This window comes from Bos mutus, chromosome 4 (assembly GCF_027580195.1).
Source record: "Bos mutus isolate GX-2022 chromosome 4, NWIPB_WYAK_1.1, whole genome shotgun sequence".
In the NCBI taxonomy this organism is placed as follows: domain Eukaryota; kingdom Metazoa; phylum Chordata; class Mammalia; order Artiodactyla; family Bovidae; genus Bos; species Bos mutus.
In genome coordinates, this window is record NC_091620.1 from 14330977 (window position 1) to 14351012 (window position 20036).

Here is a 20036-nt window from a genome sequence, read left to right on the forward strand (position 1 = left end):
ACTCATGTAGGAAAGAAAAGAAAGGCAAAAATTCTTCTTAAATAATTCAAAACATTTTCAAAATGATGCAAACTGCAACCTCACAGATCCAAAAATCTTAACAAAATCTGAACACAGTATGAAGAAAACTATGCCAAGACACACTGTAACTGAATTTCTCAAAACATGTGAAAAGGGAAGTTCCTGAAAGCAGGCAGAGGGCAAAAGAAATGTTACTTCTCTAGAACAAATACAAAAATAGCATCATATTTCTCATTGGAAACAATGCAAGTGAGAAAACAGAGTATTAAAAATCTTTAAAGTACTGAAAGAAAAAAAAAAATCTGAAACATACCGTTCTACATCCAGAAAAAGTACATCTCAAAAATGAAAGCAGAAAGTTTTCCGACATATAAATGCTGAAAGAATCCATCACTAGTAGATCTACACTACAAAAAAGTTTAAAAGAAGTTCTTCAGTCAGAAGAAAAAAGAAATGATATGGAAAGATGAGTCTTCACAGAAGAATGGAAATCACTAGAAACAGTACTTATATGGTATTAAACATTTCCATATTTCTTTTAACATGAGTATAAGCAAATGTGATAATAACATAGTGTTCTACAACAAATATAAAAATAAAATGTATGAAAAAAATCATATAATAATTGGGAAGATAGAAATGGAATTGTGTGTTTGGTGTGAAGTGAAAGTCGCTCAGTCGTGTCTGACTCTTTGTGACCCCATGGACTATTTAGTCCATGGAATTCTCCAGGCCAGAATACTGGAGTGGGTAGCCATTCCTTTCTTCAGGGGGTCTTCCCAACCCAGGGATCAAACCCAGGTCTCTCACATTGCAGGTGGATTCTTTACCAGCTGAACCACAAGGGAAGCCATGTTTGATGTGAGGAAGTGTCCAAAGCTTTCCTTTTTTCTTTATACTGTAAGTCCTACAATTTTCCCTTTATTCTATCATTTGGGTGAACAGATTTATTTTCAAATATGAATCTACTCTAGTCTTTCAGGCATCATAATCCCAATTGGTCATGATATATTATCCATTTAATATACTGCTGAATTTGTTTTGCTATTATTTTGTGTGGAATTATACACCCATTGCCTACGATTTTCTCAACGTATCTGTCAGTATTTGGTATTAGAGTTATTCTGACTCCTGAAAACAGTTTGGCAACTTTTCCCTCCTCTTCTATAATGCTTTCCTGGAGAATCGTGATAGGAACGGTATTGATTTTTTTTTTATGCATATTTGACACAGTTCACTGGTGAAAATTTATGGGTGTAAAGCTGCAAGTGTTCACTTTTTATATAAACTTTCCCACAAGTAAATGGAGATATATGGGATTGGGGAGGTAATGCTTAAGCCTGAAACAGAAGTTTTGTGCTCCAACTCAGCCTCTCCCTGGAGAGTAAGTAAATCCCTAAGGGAATTTGTGTAGTTATTGGCAAAATGCTACTTTGTTTTCCAATCTGCCTTTCTTCTTTTTGTGTTTCTTTGGGAATTGGATATTTTATATTTTTCTACTTAACAGAAACAAGCACATCTTACCAGCATCCAGACGTCTTCAGATACCTGGTAAAATATTGAAGCCCAATGCAGCACAAAAGGGCAGATGCAAAGGGCCTCATCTTTATCGACAACCACATGGAGATTCTGATTCTCTCACTGCAGCTGCCTTTGCAAGGACTTCCCAGTCCAGAGCGCACAGTAATGAGAGTCTCTTTGGGTTTGAACAAGCTTATTCAGGATCACCATTTACATACACAGGGGTCTTTCCCTGGCCCTAGCCTGAGAAGGCTTTCCTAGAACAAGGGTAATCTCCAGTTGGCAATCTGAGACCAAAAGACCATTGATTTATTAGAAGCACTGGCCTGAATGAAGAAGGTGATATCTTGCTGACAAAAAAAAAACTCAAAGACAGACAGAGCTTTTATACAATAGGCTGTCTGCAGAGACCTTCTGTGACCAAGTGGCTCTAAAGTTGTTCTTGCGGCAGACTTAGTAGTATACATCATGGCTTATTAACATTCTGATATATAAGAAAGAGAGAGATGAACAAATATTTTCAATACACTTATTTGAGTATTGAAATGTTACCAAATGTAAACCTGAGAACTGAAAATTATGTGAAACAGCATTTTGGCAGAATGCATTGTCTCTGATTGGTCACTGCTATTGAAGGCACAAACTCAGAAAGGGTAGCCAAATACATAATCATTCAAACTGGAGCAATCTTGAGTATGAAATGGGGGGAGCTATTGCAATTACTTGGAACAAAATACATAAACCAGACTGCCCTGGAAAGCGGAGATATTTGCTCTGACGATGCTAGTGATGTGACGACTAGAGTGGATTTAAATTTTTCTTTAATTTTTTAAGGTTTTAAAACTCTTGAGTGTCCCTTGAACTGCAAGGAGATCCAAGCTATCCATCCTAAAGGAAATCAGTCCTGAATATTCATTGGAAGGACTGATACTGAAGCTGAAACTCCAATACTTTGGCCTCCTGATGTGAAGAACTGACTAATTTTAAAAGATCCTGTTGCTGAGAAAGATTGAAGGCAGGAGGAGAAGGGGACGACAGAGGATGAGATGGCTGGATGGAATCAATGGACTCAATGGATATGAGTTTGGATAAACTCCGGGAGTTGGTGATGGACAGGGAGGCCTGGAGTGCTGCAGTCCATGGGGTCACAAAGAATCAGACACGACTGAGTGACTGAACTGAACTGAACTGAAATGTTTAAAGAAGTTCTGATTAGCAGAATTACCATTGATGTCTGATTTCTCCTAGTTGACTTTAAACGCAGAACAAACAGACTGTGTAACTAGAAGTGATTCATTGCCATCCTAGGAAGGTTAAAACTAAGTAGATTGTAGTTTCTTCTTGATTTTAGTTATCTATTTCCTTTAGAGAGATATAAACCTCTGTTATAATTGATAACTGAAATCATGTGGGTATTTCATTTTTCCTTACATAGTACTTCATTTTTGCTCTGATATAGTGTTTTTCTAAATTTTATGGGCCTGAAAAAGCCATAGTATATTTTTATTACTGACTTTGGAGGGCATTAGAAAAGCTGTATGTTTATGTTAGAACATATACTCAGTGAATCAAATGCTTTCACTCAACTTGTACCTGAAGATATATTCTTCTAGTCCCTGTGATTCTTAACATATGCTTCATTTACTCATTCATTCATTCAGTGTGTTTGTTTTGAATACCTACTATATGCCAAGACTTCCCTGGTGGCTCAGATGGTAAAGAATCTGCATACAATGAAGGAAACATGCATTCAATCCCTGGGTCAGGAAGATCCCCTGAAGAAGGGAAAGGCAACCCACTCCAATACACTTGCCTGGAGAATTCCATGGGCAGAGGAGCCCGGAAGGATTGTGAAGAGTCAGACACAAATGAGTGAATAACACACAGACACACACGTTGAAAAGAAGTATTCTTGGCACTTGGAATATATTAGTGAACAAAACACAATCCCTTTTCTTATGGAACTGACATTCTAGTGGTAGAAATTGTTTATTTTGATTGAGGTCTTAACCTCAGAATCTTTTCGACCCAGGAATTGAACCAGGAGCACTGCAAGAAGATTCTTTACCAATCGAGCTTCAGGGAAGCCCCAGGAAGCTTTCAATAGTATTCAAATGTTGTCTTGATGATATTAGTAAATTGATTGATTTAATTTTCTGGATATGTAATAAATCACATCATTCATATTTCAAAAGTTAAAGATTTATTTCTTTTACCCATTCCAAAATAAAGGACTTTTGTTTTATTATTTTTCCTGAACCATTCCAAATTTTATGACTATCCAAATAAATAAAGATAATTTGTATTTCCTCTTTTATTCACAAATGTCCTTCTAATCTACTATCTTCCTAGCTTCTATTAAAATATCAACTGAAGTGCATTAAAATTTTCAAGAGTTTACTTGAGCACACTTTTACTTTGAATTGGGCAGTGCCAAACTGGTGATGGTGGAGAAGGCAATGGCAACCTCACTCCAGTACTCTTGCCTAGAAAATCCCATGGGCTGAGGAGACTGGTGGGCTGCAGTCCATGGGGTCACTAAGAGTCGGACACGACTGAGCGACTTCAAAAATTTCACTTTTCACTTTCATGCATTGGGGAAGGAAATGGCAACCCACTCCAGTGTTCTTGCCTGGAGAATCCCAGGGACAGGGGGAGCCTGGTGGGCTGCCATCTATGGGGTCATGCAGAGTCGGACACGACTGAAGTGACTTAGCAGCAGCGGCGGCAGCAGCATTGACTTTGTTGGGCTTCCCAGGCGGCGGTGGTGGAAAAGAACCTGTCTGCCAACACAGAAGACATGAGAGATGCAGGTTTGATCCCTGGGCTGGGAAGATCTCCTGAAGGAGTGCATAGCAACCCACTCCAGCATTCTTGCCTGGAGACTCCCATGGACAGAGGAGCCTGGTGGGCTACAGTCCATGGGTTGCAAAGAGTCAGACGCGACTGAAGTGACTGAGCATGCAGGTGTGCACTGACGTCATTTAGTTTCTAGTCTCGTGCTTTTACAAGTAATGATGCAATGAATAGCATTTTTCTTGTTCTTTTGTACATACTTAAGTGTATCTAGGTTAAATGCATAGAATCTTTGCATTTATAATTTTGCCAAATTAACAAGATTTCTTCCAAAAGGGTTTAGTGCCAGTTTGCATGTAATTTACATCACAATTTATGAGAGTGCATATTATTCATTGACCAACACTTCAGTGTGATCAAACTTTTGCATTATTGTCAATAAAATAGGGTTAAAATATATCACTAGGCCTCAGCATAGTTTGTTTAACTCCTCTCATTATAAGTGAAATTGGACATTTAGACATCTGTATCATTTGTACATGGTGAAGAACTACTTGAAGTTTCCATTTTGTGTCCATCTTTTTTCATAATTTGATCACTTTTTAAAATTTAATTTATTTTATTTTTTAACTTTACAATATTGTATTGGTTTTGCCATATATCAACATGAATCCGCCACAGGTATACACATGTTCCCCATCCTGAACCCTCCTCCCTCCTCCCTCCCTGTACCATCCCTCTGGGTCATCCCACTGCACCAGCCCCAAGCATCCAGTATTGTGCATCGAACCTGGACTGGCGACTCGTTTCATATATGATATTATATGTATTTCAATGCCATTCTCCCAAATCATCCCACCTTCTCCCTCTCCCACAGAGTCCAAAAGACTGTTCTGTACATCAGTGTCTCTTTTGCTGTCTCATATACTGGGTTATTGTTACCATCTTTCTAAATTCCATATATATGCATTAGTATACTGTATTAGTGTTTTTCTTTCTGGCTTACTTCACTCTGTATAATCGGCTCCAGTTTCATTCAGCTCATTAGAACTGATTCAAATGTATTCTTTTTAATGGCTGAGTAATACTCCATTGTGTATATGTACCACTGCTTTCTTATCCATTCATCTGCTGATGGACATCTAGGTTGCTTCCATGTCCTGGCTATTATAAACAGTGCTGCGATGAACATTGGGGTACCCGTGTCTCTTTCCCTTCTGGTTTCCTCAGTGTGTATGCCCAGCAGTGGGATTGCTGGATCATAAGGCAGTTCTATTTCCAGTTTTTTATGGAATCTCCACACTATTCTCCATACTGGCTGTACTAGTTTGCATTCCCACCAACAGTTAAGAGGGTTCCATTTTCTCCACACCCTCTCCAGCATTTATTGCTTGTAGACTTTTGGGTCGCAGCCATTCTGACTGGTGTGAAATGGTACCTGATCACTTTTTAATTGAAATTTGGCTTTTTTTCTCTCTTTATATATTAAGAATTATAGAAATGAGTTGCAAATATTTGTTTTTCAGTGTGTTATTTATATTTGAGATTTGTGATTTTTTAAATTATACAGAAGTATTGAAGTGTCTTTTATATTCAGATGATCTTTGTTACTTTTTAATTTATGGTTTCTGGATCTTGATTCAGTTGGGACAGCTTTCTCTAGTATGTACTTGAAATTTTCACACTCTGAATGCTTTTTGAGACTTCATTTTTTCATTTAAATATTTAATCAAATTAGATTTTTTAAATTGTCACTACATGTCTGACATGATTTTGTATATAGAATATCTCAAAACTCAAACAACAAAATTGGAATTAAAGATTTCAGTAAAGTTACAGCATATAAAATCAGTTGCACTTCTATACACTAATAATAAAAATCTGAAAAACAATAAAGGAAACTATTCTGTTCACAACACCACATCAGAATAATAAAATATCTAGGAATAAATTTAACAAAGGAAGGGAAAGATCTGTACAACAAAAACTGTAAGACTGCTAAAAGAAATCAAAGAAGATACAAACAAATGGAAAGATATCTGTGTTCATGGATGGGAATAACTGATGCTAAAATACCCGTACTACACAAAGCTATCTATAGACTCAATAAAATCCCCATCAGGATACTAATGTTCACAGAACTGTAAAAAAAATCCTAAAATATTCATGGAACCATAAAAGATGCTGAGTAGCCTGAAGTATCACACTTCCTGATTTCAACCTATACTATATAGGTACAGTAATAAAAAACAGGAAGCTACAAGCATAAAAAGAAACACATGAACCAAGGGAATAGAGTGCCCAGAATTAAAGCCCCACATTTACAGTCAATTAATATTCTACAGAAGTGCCAAGAACACTCAGTGATGAAAAGATAGTCTCTTCAACAAACGGTGCTGGGAAAACTGGTTAAACGCATGCCATTGAAGCGACTCCTATCTTACACCATTCACAAAAATTAACTCAAATGGATCAAAAATTTAGATATAAGACCCAATTTCATAAAACTTCTGGAAGGAAACATAGACAAAATTTCTTAACATTGATCTTGGCAATGCTTTTCTCTCTAGGACATCCAAAGCACAAACAAGAGCAAAGATCAATAAATGGGACAACATCATACAAAGTTTCCACACAGGAAAAGAAGCAATTGAAAATACAACCCACAGGATGGAAAAAATGTTTACAAACTATGTATTGGATAAAAGATTAGTATCAAAATATATAAATAATCCAGTCAACTCACCAGGGCTATCCTGGTGGCTCAGATGGTAAAGAAAATGCCCTCAATGCAGGAGACCCAGATTCAATCCCTGGGTCGGGATGATCCTCTGGAGAAGGAAATGGCAACCTGCTCCAGAATTCTTGCCTGGAAAATCCTGTGGACAGAGGAGCCTGGAGGGCTACAGTCTATGGAGCTGCAAAGAGTCAGACATGACTGAACAGGTTTCTGATGTTGTTGTTGTTTTTTATACAACTCAATAAACAAATTAAAAACAATCCCTTTAAAAATGGGCAGATAAATGGAATACACATTTTTCAAAATAAGACATACAAATAGCCAATAGGTACATGAAATGCTGTTCAATCTCATTAATTACCAGAGTAATGAAAATCAAAACCACAAGGAGATACCACCTTCCATCTGTTATGGACATTGTCAAGAAGACCAGGTAAGTGTTGGTGAGGACATGGAGAAACAGACCCTTGTACACTGTGGTGGGGATGTAAATAACTTTGACCACTATGGAAAACATAAGGGAGATTCCTCAAAAAATTAAAGTAGATCTACCACACAATCCATCAGCAATTCCACTTCTGGGTATATAACCAAAGGAAATGAAAACAGGATATTGGAGATATGTGCACTCCCATATTTATTGCAGCATTATTTTCAATAGCCAAAAACTTGAAAATACCCAAGTATCCATCAATAAATAGGAAAGAAAATGTCACACACACACACACTGGAGTATTATTCACCCATGCAAAAGAAGGGCATCCTGCTGTTTGCAACAACATGGATGAAACTTGAGCATATGAAAGTAAGATAATTCAGGCATAGAAAGACAAATACCATATATCACTTTATATGCAGTATCAAAAATAATTGTGAAAACCAGAAGTAAAATGCTGTTACCAGGGGATTGCAGGGGTTGGTGGTAGAGGATAGAAAAATGTTTAAGAGAACAAACTTGAAACAAGTAGTAAATAGGCCCTGGAGATTCAATGCATAGTTTAGTGAATACAGAAAACTATATTCTATTATAATCATCAAACTTACTAAAAGACTAGAATTTAATGATCAAAATACCAAAAAGAGAGGAAATTATGTAACAGTCTAGAAGCAGTAATTATTGCTACAATGACAATCACATCACTGTAAATGTATCCACTTAACATGCTGTACATTTTAAATTTGCACAATGCTATGTATCAAACATTGCTACAAAAAAGTAGAGGAAAAACATAGTAAGTGGTGCAAGATATGAAGAGAGAGAGAAATGATCTATTACCCTGGAGTCTCAAAAGCTTTTAGTAAATAGACTTCTTTCCCACTAATTAGAAATCTGCCATTATCATACACTATACTATGATAACAATTTTCTTGACACTGATTTTTCGATCTTGTCTATTCATATTCTAATCTCATGTTGTTCTAATTTTTTAAGCTTAATAAATATTTTAATATCTGGTAGAACAGTTTCGGAGAAGGCAATGGCACCCCACTCCAGTACTCTTGCCTGGAAAACCCCATGGACAGAGGAGCTGGTGGGCTGCAGTCCATGGGGTCACTAAGTCAGACACGACTGAGCAACTTCACCTTCACTTTTCACTTTCATGCATTGGAGAAGAAAATGGCAACCCACTCCAATGTTCTTGCCTGGAGAATCCCAGGGACGGGGGAGCCTGGTGGGCTGCAGCCCATGGGGTCGCACAGAGTCGGATCCGACTGAAGCGACTTAGCAGCAGTAGCAGCAGCAGAACAGTTTCACCATTCTTGAGCATTCCTCCCCACCCTACAGTTCTTACCTCTTCTGTTTGGTTTTCCAAATGCATATTTTTTTTATATACTGTAAAATAAAAAATAGGCTCTAACAAGCCCCAAAATGCATATTAGGATCCATTTTTATTTCTACAGTATATAAAATAAGACACTTGAAAATTTTACAGATGTCATGTAAATTTCCAAGTAAAATTTTGAGAACTGATATCTTAATGATGTTGAGTATTCTTATATGTGGGGCTTCCCAGGTATGATGTTGAGTATTCTTCATGATATTGAGTATTCTTATACAGGCAGCTTTGCTAGTGGTAAAGAACCTACTACCAACATGGGAGACTTAAGAGACCCAGCTTCAATATTGGAGTTGGAAAGATACCCTGAAGAAGGAAATGGCAACCCAACTCCAGTATTCTTGCCTGGAAAATTCTGAGCACACAACTGAGCACACCTACTTATCTTGGTATGTCTTTCCCTTATTTTAGTTTCAATTTTATGTTTAACTAACATTTGTTGTTCAGTCGCTCAGTCGTGTCCAACTCTTTGTGACCCCATTGAGTGCAGCATGCCAGGCTTCCCTGTCCTTCACAATCTCCCAGAGTTTGCTCAAACTCATGTCCATTGACTTGGTGATATCCAACTATTTCATTTTCTGTTTCTCCATAGTTAACTTTATTTGTTAGTTTATCCTCATATAACATGACTTTGCTTGCTATTGTAATTTTTTTTTTTATTTTAGCATCCATGATGTTTTCTATCAGGTTAGTGGTGAACATGAAGTCAATTGCTCTCTGTATATACATTCTTCTGCCACTACTTTATGCCACTAAGTTACTCTTTGGGCTCAGATGGTAAAAGAATTGGCCTACAATGTGGGACACCTAGGTTCAATTCCTGGGATGGGAAGATCTCCTGGAGGAGGGCATGGCAAACCACTCCAGTATTATGTCTTTTTGCATTTTAAAGAGAATTTTTTTTTCCCCATGGACAGAGGAGCCAGGTGATTTATTTTATTTTGAAAATATTTTTACCTATTAACTTTTACGGTCCCATTGAGAATAATGTCGGAGATTGGTGTCAAGTAAATATCTATGTCTATTTGGGTAAATTAAAACAGATAAAAGTCAGACTGATTTTTTTCTTCCTTAGAAATCCTTATTGCATTTTATGGGTGACTAAGAACAGAACAAATTAATCTTTGTAGTAGTTTTAAGGTAAATCTCTCATTCTAGAGTTTTCTATATAAATAACCATATGATTGGCAAATTTTACATTATGTCTTTTTGCTTCACATTTTAAATTCCATTTCACTTATTTTTCACTAAATGACTAATATTTCTAGTTCAAAGTTTAGCAGTTTTGGCTTCAGAGAGACTGAGGGTTGATAAGTAGGTAAATATGGATTTTGGAACTCATTTTTTCTCCTGTTTGTCCCCCATGAATTGACTAGATTTATTTAAGACAGGATAATGGACCCTATTCCAATGTTCTTTAAACTTTTTATATGGAAAATGATAAATCAACACCAGTCTCTCAAAAGGAAAAAAACAAAATGCTTATTTATAGATGAATTAGTAGAACACTGTTTTAATAAAAGTGACTCCAACACACACACACACACACACACTCCACACACACACACAGGTCTCCCATTCTTAAAACCAGGCAAGCATTAGTTTTCTAATGATTGTGGTTGGCAGTGGATATCAGAACCTTTTGGATCATGGCTTAATCACTATTGAGTTCCCATCTTTGGTTGTGTAGGCAGAAGCAGAAGGTGTTTAGCTGTAGCTCAATAAATACACTCAGGTAGGCTAGGCTAGGATAGCAGTCTCCCAAGACCAGAAATCAGTTCTTGTTTGACATTTCTCCTATCCTTCACTGCTTTCTTTGCTCCAAGATTTTTAACAGAGGGATGTGCGTTTATGCTTATATGGACTTACTTATACCATGATCAGGTCATTAAAAGTAGCTTCCTAATTCTCACTAAGTCAACTATTTTAATTTTCTGAGACAATGTTTTATAATCCTTGGCTTAGTCATGTACAATATGACATGTTTGTTTGTTAGAATTTTTGTGACACAGCAGAAAACTGACATTTATTCTTCTGCCTTTTTTCATGCATGGACCAGATTGTTTGTTGGCACCTCAGTGAAATATCCTTCTAAACTGAAGTGGGGCTAAAAACTCAGACAGATGAAATCAGAGGGAATTAATTGTCGGCAGAATTGCAATGAAGCAATTTCAAGGAAGTTATTCATGCAGATGTATTATAATAGATAGAAACAAAACTGAACTGAACTGAAAGTCACTCAGTTGTGTGTGACTCTCTGAGATGCCATGGACTATACAGTCCATGAAATTCTCTACGCTAGAGTTCTGGCGTGGGTGGCCATTCCCTTCTCTAAGGGATCCTCCCAACCCAGGGATTGAACCCAGGTCTCCTGCATTGCTGGCAGATTCTTTACTGTCTGAGCCACCAGGAAGCCCAGATAGAAACAAGAATCTACACAAAAACATAGAAATGGAATAAATGAAAATAAAACATATTCCATTAGTATTAATTGTTCTAAGAAGAAGCTAAAGCAAGAGTTGCAATGTACTGTGTGTTTAAAGCACAAGCAAAAATAAAATACACGACAAAAACAGTATAAGGAATGGGATGAGGTACTGGGACTATACTATTGGAAGGTCATTAGCTCTACATTGGCTTCCCTGGTGGCTCAGTGGTAAAGAATCTGCCTGCCAATGTAGGAGACTTGGGTTTGCTCCCTGGAAAGATCCCTAGAGGAGGAAAGGGCAGCCCACTCCAGTCTCATTTTTGCCTGGGAAATTCCATGGTCAGAAGGGCCTGACAGGCTACATATAGTCCATGGAATCTCAAAGAGTCAACAACAAAAGCTTTACATAAGAAGAGGCACAATATTATTATTCTTATAAGAATAAGATAGACTCTTATTATTTCAAGATGTACATTATAAGCCCTAGAACAATATTTAAAATCTTGTTAATGAAAAAATAGCAGCAGCAGAAGAAAAAGAAACAAAGAGCAAATAAATAAATTAGGAAACATCTATTAAGATGGTATTTTAATATTGCCTTATAAATAATAGCATTAAATATAATAAGTCTATACATACCAATTAAAATACAGACATTGTCAAATGGAATGAAAAAACAAGATTTAAGTTTAGAACATCTACAAGAAACTCACTTTAAAAATAAAGGCATATCATGAGTAACTGATAGGGAACAGATGAATGTAAACTTTTTTTGATCACTAGGCACCCATGCAACACTTGGTAACCAGGGCCATTGCAATTGCCCATCCAACATTTCCCTGTGAATTTGAGAACTGGAAAATGCATAGAGGAATAGAAAGAAAATGGATAAAGCTGGAAAAAGAATGAATCTGTAACATAGTTCTGAGGATTGTGAAGGCCCAGGGATCCTCTAAAATGTCTTTAACCTTGAAATTATACAAGGTCCTCGTCTTTGCCTCTAACTCAATGTAAGACCTGAGCGTAGCACGCTTCATCCCTCTGGGATACTTCCTCTATGGGTACATTAGGGAATGTGGACTGGAAGACCACTGAGATGACTTACTTTAAGAATCTAAAACTGGCAATTTCCCCTTAGCCAAATTTGCCCCATGTTGTAGAAACAAAATGCCATAGGATATCTTTTTAAACAAATAAAAGCATAATTGGTCAAAGAACACTGATATAAAAGATATAAAATGAAAAAAAAAAACTAGTTAAAAAAAAAAAACTAAAACTGGTCTATTCATTTCAGATAAAGTAGACTTCAGAACAAGGAATTTACCAGGACTAAAAAGAAGTATTGTACAACAATAAACGAGTCAACTCTACAAGAAACTTAAATGCTCTAAATGTGTATGGACTCGTCACAAATCTTCAAAATATATGTAGTAAAATCTAATCGAAGGGAAAGGAGAAATAGACCTGTCTATAGTTATAGTAGGAGACATCAATACCTCTCTCTAGTAATTGATAAAATATGTGTGTGGAAAATCTCTCTGCCAGTGAAGATTTTTCTGTTCTCATTTACTCAGATATAAAATCCCACTTTATCCTTAATTTCTACCTTTCCAATATATCATCTCTGTACAAACATTTATATATTACATGAGCCTGTTCTCACCTGTTGGAGGAAGAGAGAAAATCTCTAAGAATCATATAAAGTTGGAAAGTCCCACCTGTGTATCTGGGGGTGACAAGACTACTCATATCTCTTACGGGAAACAACTGACAGATGCATTAATGAGCAATTTTTAGTAAACAATGCTTTAATTTGAAAAGGGAAAGCACAGTTTTTTCAATCTATGTTATCAATCATCATAGAGGGATTAATGCCTGTGAAAATATTACCAAGACTTTCTCATGGATCAATTGTTGGAATCTGAAGAAAACTTCACAGAAATTATGTAAATGTGTTAGTCACTCAGTTGTGTCCAACTCTTTGTGAGTCCAGGGACTGTAGCCTGCCAGGCTCTTCCATCCATAGCATTCTCCAGGCAAGAGTACTGGAATGGGTTGCCATTTCCTTCTCCAGGGAATCTGCCCAAACCAGGGATTGAACCTGGGTCTCCTGCACTGAAGGCAGATTGTTTACAGTCTGAGCAACCAGGGAAGCCCTACAGAAACTATACTAACACTGAAATTGAAAGAATTGCCTATATTCCAAATCATTTTAATCTGTTCAATGTATTTACAGAAAACACATGTATTAGTATATCCTGCCAGCAAAGAACAGTCACTTTATTATCCTTAAATGTATCCAGCATAGTAAACAGAAGGAAAATACTTGGTTAAGCTATATTTATAATATTTAAATACTTCCCTGATGGCTTGTTATTTTAAGAATTTTGTTTGGTTTTGGTTTTTGCCTTTTGGGGGGAAAAAAAAAGCCCCAAAACATAGTACTTTGACAAGAAGATTTTCTTCTTTAAAATAAAGTGATAAAAAAAGATAACAGGTGTCTCTGGACTTATTTGTAACCAAAAAATTTTAGAGAAAATCTTGCCAAATCAAATTTAAAGAAAGACCTAAGATTGTTTGAGATATCTTTCACATTTTAATAGAATAATTTACTTCTGAAAGCAGAAGTAGACTGGTTAAAGAAGAAGAGGGTTCATAAAACCCAAATTTATTGTTAACCTGGATAGTAGGCTGATAATAGGCTTGATTTGATCATGGTCTGATGCAGACTAGAGAGGCCTGCAAATTTCACGTGTCAAGAAAGAGTAGAGGGAAGTCAATTAAGGCAGTACAAGTTAGGCAGATGACTAAGAAATGTGATTGTCTACAATATATTATGAAAATTTCTAATAATTTGAATGAGAGATGAGCATGCCTGCATTGGCATGACTTTATTGAGAAGGAAATTACTGCATAAAGATTGAGCTTTTCAGGCAAATAATACAGAATGATCTTTCTTATCACATATCCTTCTGACTTGGCTGCAACTGGAAGTGGGGAAATAGTGTTGTAAGTTTGTAAGATAAGAAACCAAATAAAATCAATATTTAATCATCATTGCTTAAAAAAATCCACCTGTAATTTCACCTCTGCCTCTCTCTTCATACACCTTATTTCATACTCGGATTGATGCCTGGTCTACTCAAATCCTGTGCTTCAACCATTCTGATTATTTACAATATCTTTATACATTGCAAATACCTATTCACTTTCCAATGCTCGGCTTAAGTTTCACACTCCCCACCTACCCCTCACCCTCAGATAATTGAAAACTCCATACTAATGGCTGTATGTTTCTATTTAAACACTTAGAGCCATTTTCACACTTGTTTATGAATGTATCAAAATCTGTCCTTTTCATACTTAAGCCCTTTAGAGTCTAGGATTCTTTGACTTGTGTATTTCCTTGTTTTGAAACAATATCTAGCACATAGTAAAAATTTAACTAATATATCTTGAGTGCATACAGTCAAATGAATAAGGTGGACTATTGCTTGGAAGCCTAGGCTTTGTGACACAAAAAATACAGGATCTTGGAGTAGGACTAAAGTACAAAAGGCTTCGATTTCCCAGCAAAATGAAAGAGTTGGCATTTATCATCTTTAGAGCACTAAAGTTTTGTATGATTTTTCCTCTATACACATAATTAGACATGTACCTGGGTAATTTTAACTCACAAATTAAAAAATATGAAATATTATAAATTGAAGTATAAACATATAAAACCAATATATACCTGTTAAACATACTTGGCATTTTTATGTTTGTAACAAATCCTGATTTATATTAAAAGTACATTCAATTTTATTCCATTCAATAAACTCTTCTCTTTTACCCAGAAGAGAGCGCTAGCTATAAAGTAACTTGTTACTTTTACCTACATCTGTGAAGATGTCTAGTTTTATGAGTAGAATAATCCTAGTGCTATTTTAAATAATACTGTTTCTGTAGATAGAGTAAAACTAATGTTTCAAGTTAATGATAGCAGCATTTTATGTTATATTAGAAAGGATTACATTTCACATTATGGGAATTACCAAGATATTACTTTCAATCACTATTAAATAACATTTAAAATCCATGAGATTATTTAGAATAATAGGCTACTGTTCCCTTGCCTCAAGTTTTGCATTATAAAGCTTATCTAACATATTATATTTTTAACTACCAATGTCATATACCGTATCTGAGCCTCAAACGATATTATGCATGCATTACCACATTCATGTTCATAAAGGAAATAGCAAATGTTCAGAGATAATTTTTTTACACTTTTATGAGTGTTTGAGTGACTGTTAGAGATTAAGACTGATGTAAAAGGAAAAGATTGATTCTATCATGTTGCAGAATACTAATCTCATAAATAATGGCCATTCAATGACTAAATTCAATAGAAAGTTTTCCTTGGAGAAACAAAAGGTTGTTTGCTTTTTGTCATACCTAAATATTAATACAGTTGTTTAAGGAGCTATTTCAGACATCTTATGACCCTTTGGAAAATATAAAAATTCCAGCATTTGACTTGAATTTTCTAGCCCTTCTTCAACTTAAACTGCCCAATGCCAGATTTTTAAGTTTTGAAAATTTTGGCTAAAATCATATTAAATTCACCTATTTTTGTCATGCTTAGTTAAGTGTTTCTCTTACATTATTTTAAAACTCATTTCTAGTGGTAGTGGTAATTTCAAAAGTACAACAGTGACTTTTTTCATTTAGAAATGGTTTTACATGATTCATATAGAAAGCCTCCCATTATATAAATAAATTTCTTATTAAAATGATTTTCTTTCTAATAACTTTTGAAGCACTCTATATATTTTTCACAACTTGATTTTCATAAAACCCTGTGAATACTATTATTGGCTCCACTTTACTTATGAGGAAACTGAGGCATAGAGAAGTTACATAACTTGCATAGATCACCCAGCTGTGGCCCTACAATGTATCCACTCATTGAAATACAAGGTAGGAAAGGTTGACAATCACATAAACTTCTCTTCTAGTTTTTAAAATTTTTTCTCAAGTTGTATTTTAGGTGTCACTTAATTTTACAATTATCTCTTATTTCTCCTCTGGGACTATATTTGTCAATCTATGACAAGTTTTTGTTAGGCTTATGTGATGGTTGATTTTATGTGTCAGCTTGACTAGGCTCTGGTGCCCCAATGTTTAGTCAAACATTAGTATAGATGTTGCTGTAAAGCTATATTGTAGATATGGATAATGTTTACAATTCAGTTGACTCTGGCAGAGAGTGAAGAAGGCTCTTGATGAAAGTGAAAGAGGAGAGTGAAAAAGTTGGCTTAAAGCTCAACATTTAGAAAACTAAGATCATGGCATCCGGTCCCATCACTTCATGGGAGATAGATGGGGAAACAGTGGCTGACTTTAATTTGGGGGGCTCCAAAATAACTGCAGCTGGTGACTGCAGCCATGAAATTAAAAGATGCTTACTCTTTGGAAGGAAAATTATGACCAACCTAGACAGCATATTCAAAAGCAGAGACATTACTTTGCCAAAAAATGTCTGTTTAGTCAAGACTATGGTTTTTCCAGTGGTGATGTATGGATGAGAGAGTTGGACTATAAAGGAAGCTGAGCACTGAAGAATTGATGCTTTTGGACTGTGGTGTTGGAGAAGACTCTTGAGAGTCCCTTGGACTGCAAGGAGATCCAACCAGTCCATCCTAAAGGAGATCAGTCTTGAATGCTCATTGGAAGGACTAATGCTGAGGCTGAAACTCCAATACTTTGGCCACCTGATGCGAAGAGCTGACTCATTGGAAAAGACCCTGATGCTGGGAAAGATTGAGGGCAGGAGGAAATGGGGACGACAGAGGATGAGATGGTTGGATGGCATCACCTACTCAATGGACGTGGGTTTGGATAGACTCCGACAGTTGATGATGAAGAGGGAGGTCTGGCATGCTGTGGTTCATGGGGTCGCAAAGAGTTGGACACGACTGAGGGACTGAACTGAACTGAACTGACTTTAAGTAACTGTATCACCTTTCATAACCTGAGTGGACTTCATCCAGTCAGTTGAAGGCCTGTTCAAGCAAAAACTGATACTCCTGCAGAAAGAGGAATTCTGCCTCGAGTCTCTAACACAGAAATTCTTTCTGAGTTTCCTACCTGCTGGTCTTCCCTACAAATTTCAGGCCTGTGGCTCCCACCATCACATAAACTATTTGCTGATAATAAGTCCTCTCTCTCTCTCTACCTCTCCCTCTCTGAAAAACCCTAAGAAATTAAAACATTTTTTGCACACATGTATGATCAGTCTTAAACTATCGTTCAGTAAGCATTACCTTTTCCACCACTTTTACCATTAAAGCAGTACACCATGAAGATGTCCTAACAATATTATCAAATATTTACTTAGAAATTCTATAAATAAAATATCAAAATGAAACATTCCTTATTTTAAAACATTGGATTGAATTTTCCTATTATTTCACAAGGCAAGAAAAAGTGTCTCGTTAAATATGGGAACTCAGGATTACACTAAGAAAATTAATTGTGAAATCTATTTTCTTTGATACGGGTTCTTTTGAGTGACTGAATATTTTCCTCATGTTTATTTCCCCTGCATGTGATTCTTTAAAGAGTGATGAGAACAGGAAGCAATTATCAGCAGCCAATGTATTGGGCTCCAGACTTTTTGTCTGTCTCCTCATCCTTCTTTTGGTCTTATCACTGTCATCTCTAGGAGATACACTTGACTTATCTTTACTTTCTGGATTATCTTTTTCCTCTATATAGACAGCATTTTCATAAAAATTAAATTACAGGAAAAATTTTAGGATGAAAAAGATAAGCTTAAGTGAATGGTGTTTCCCTTAACAGGTAGTATTACAAAATTTCATACCATTATTTTTTTCTGTTTAGTCAGAAAAAAATTTAGATTCTTTTCTAAAAATGTGAGGCTATTCAGTGTGCATTAATTTCAGGGGATATTAGCGTTAGTACTCTCAGAGGAATTGGTAGCCTTTATTTTCCTTAATTGAACTATTCAGAAGCTCATTCAAGCAGACATGCTCTTATATCCATACCTGAGAATGTAGGCATTTTAAGCCACTACATTTGTAGTGTAGATACAGTAGGAAAACACCACAGCATAGATATGTTGCTACTCTCCTAAGAATAGCCAGTAGCTTTAAAATAATTGTTGGTTCACGATTTTAGATCAACATTGAATATAATACACAAAAATGCCTTGAGATATAACAATGGTATATGCCAGTTGGGATTATTCAGGAAAATTACTTTATCTATTCATTCTTATTAAAAAGGGTTTAGGAGAAATTTGACTATGCCAAAGCCTTTGACTGTGTGGATCACAATACACTGTGGAATATTCTGAAAGAGACAGGAATACCAGAACACCTGACCTGCCTCTTGAGAAACCTATATGCATGTCAGGAAGCAACAGTTAGAACTGGACATGGAAAAACAGACTGGTTCCAAATAGGAAAAGAAGAATGTCAAGGCTGTATATTGTCACCCTGCTTATTTAACTTATATGCAGACTACATCATGAGAAATGCTGGGCTGGAGGAAGCACAAGCTTCCGGGAATCAAGATTTCCGGGAGAGATAACAATAACCTCAAATATGCAGCCATAAAATTAAAAGACCCTTACTCCTTGGAAGGAACCTAGACAGCATATTAAAAAGCAGAAACACTACTTTGTCAACAAAGGTCTGTCTAGTCAAGGTTATGGTTTTTCCATATGGTTTTTCTCACATGTATGGATATGAGAGTTGGACTATAAAGAAAGCTAAGCACCAAAGAATGATGCTTTTGAACTGTGATGTTAGAGAAGACTCTTGAGAGTCCCTTGGACTGCAAGGAGATCCAACCAGTCCATCCTAAAGAAGATCAGTCCTGGGTGCTCATTGGAAGGACTGATGTTGAAGCTGAAACTCCAATACTTTGGCCACCTGATGTGAAGTATTGACTCATTTGAAAAAGACCCTGATGCTGGGAAAGATTGAAGGCAGGAGGAGAAGGGGATGACAGAGGATAAGATGGTTGGATGGTATCACTGCCTCAATGGACATGGGTTTGGGTGAACTCTGGGAGTTGGTGATGGACAGGGAGGCCTGGCATACTGCAGTTCATGGGGTCGCAAAGAGTCGGACACTACTGAGTGACTGAACTTAACTGAAGAGAAATTATGATGGCATCTCCAACTCAATGGATATGAGTTTTAGCAAACTCTAGGAGATAGTGAAGGACAGGGAAGCCTGGTGTGCTGCAGTCCATGGCTTTGCAGAGGTGGACACAACTTAGCAATTGAACAACAACAACAAATGACCTTATATGACTCATAGAAGAACTCAAGAAAGAAAGCCAAGATGCTGCTGAAGACCCGGGTATTTGCTGCCCAAGGTCAAATACTCATGCAGGTAGACCTTGGTCTGAGCATAGGCAAGCAGTTTGAGAAAGGAGAATTTGTAAGGAAATCTTCAATGCTCTCCATAAATAAGTATCAGGAGCTAGGGGATGGGTCCCAGAAGCTCCTGTTTTTTTTTTCACATGTGAAAATCAGTTGATAAACTGATGAAGCCTCTAAGTGGAACACTTGTGACCTCCCAATGACTATGTGATTGCTCTTCTGTCCTCTGATTCTTGAACAAATCCCCATAGTTGGAGATCCCTAACCAAGAACAACATGAAGAAGCAT